We start from the raw sequence: 1,909 nt of genomic DNA, 5'->3' as shown, positions 1-1,909 counted from the left end.
CTTGCACTCCACGCGATGCCTACTGTTGAGTGGGGAAGGCTTCCGGCATCAGGGTTAGACTGTGGGTTTGGGTGTTGAAGGAGGTGGGCACTGCTGAGGTGGAACCTCTAGTTCCAACCCCACAGATGGTCTTTAGGATTGGGTCTCATGGCAAGGGGATAGGAGAGTCCTTGACTGCGGGCCTGGCAAGGAGATGTGTGAAAGTTCTGGAAACTTTCACACATCTCATTTAAGGACTGCTGTGTGTGAGGGTCAGCTCCAGTTTGAGTTTAGGTGGGGAGAGTCTGTAAGGGGTTAGACCTGTTACAGGAAAGGGTCCTGATCCAGACCCCAAGAGGTGGGGTTCTTGGATCTCATGCAAGAAAGAATTCAGGGCGAGTCTCTAAAGTGAAAGCAAGTTTAAGAAAGTGAAGGAATAAAAAAATGATCACTCCATAGACAGAGCCCCGAGGGCTGCTGGTTGCTCATTTTTATGGTTATTTCTTGATTGTATGCTAAACAAGGGGTGGGTGATTCATACCTCCCCTTTTTAGACCATATAGGGTAACTTCTTGATGTTGCCATGACATTTGCATACTGTCATGGCGCTAATGGGAGTGTAGCAATGAGAACAAACAGGGTTCATTCTCATCACCATCCTGGTTTTGGTGGGTTTTGGCCGGCTTCTTTACTGCAAGCTGTTTTATCAGCAAAGTCTTTATGACCTGTACCTTGTGCTGACCTCCTATCCCAATCCTGTGACTTACAATCCTTTAACTGTCTGGGAATGCAGCCCAGTAGGTCTCAGCCTCAGTTTACCCAGCTCCTATTCGAGATGGAGTTGCTCTTGTTCAAACGCCTCTGCGAGACCCACCAGTGTCTCTAACAAACCTGGAATCCAGTTGGCCTTGAGGCATAAGACTCAACTCCCTTCACCACCCCTTCCCCCTCACTTACACCTTTGCCTCTCACCCTACACACCTCATCCTTCCCTACAGAGAGATCTTCCTTTCTGTGTAAGGATGCACAACTTTTTTTGTATTTGGCTGTTGTCAACTGGTGTTTGGCTAGTGCTTCACCCGAGTACTTGAAATAAACATACTCAGTGTTTTAACTTAATCCTCAGAAGACCCTGTGATATAATTATCATAATTTTACATTTTTGAGAAAACAGACGCAGAGGCATTAAGAAACTGGAACAAGGTCATCAAATTAAGGAAGTAAGAGATGCAGGACTTCCTTTTTTCCTCACCATTCTAGAATTCTCTGATTTTTTTTGAGCTTAGAGCAGAGTTTCTCAAGAGCTGCAATACTGGCATTTGAGTCAAGTCATTCTTTATTGTTGGTGGTGGAGGGGGTGACCGGGTGCCCTGTATATTGTAGGACGTTGAGCAGCATCTCTGACTTCTACCTGTTAGATGCCAGTATCTCAGTTTTCTTAAAATTTTTTTTTTTTTTCTTTGAGATGGAGGCTTGCTCTGTTGCCTAGGCTGGAGTGCAGTGGCATGATGTCGGCTCGCTGCAACCTCTGCCTCTCCAGTTCAAGTGATTCTCCTGCCTCAGCCTCCCGAATAGCTGGGATTACAGGTGTGCACGACCACGCCAAACTAATCATAAAAGACTTTTCACAAAACTTCAGAACTCCTTAAAAACTAGTGAGTAGCCAAGGTGAAGAAAGGCCTCAGGCTTCTGACTTCAGATCCCAATCCCTGGGACTCCTACACTCAGCAAAGAAAGGTGGGTGCCTGCACCATGAATTTCTGGGCAGATCTGTCTTATGGCTGTGGGTTACTCAAGAACATGAATTAGCACTAGAATCTGGAGTTTTTCCTTTTCTTTCTGGTAAGACACTTGTTTTTTTTCTTTTTTTTTCTTTTTTTTCAAATCCCAATTGGAAATTTGCTTTACATAAACAACAAACAAACTTGAT

Source organism: Mandrillus leucophaeus, unplaced genomic scaffold (genome assembly GCF_000951045.1).
Source record: "Mandrillus leucophaeus isolate KB7577 unplaced genomic scaffold, Mleu.le_1.0 Scaffold10, whole genome shotgun sequence".
In the NCBI taxonomy this organism is placed as follows: domain Eukaryota; kingdom Metazoa; phylum Chordata; class Mammalia; order Primates; family Cercopithecidae; genus Mandrillus; species Mandrillus leucophaeus.
The sequence above is the reverse complement of the archived record's forward strand: the minus strand, read 5'-3'. Positions refer to the sequence as shown.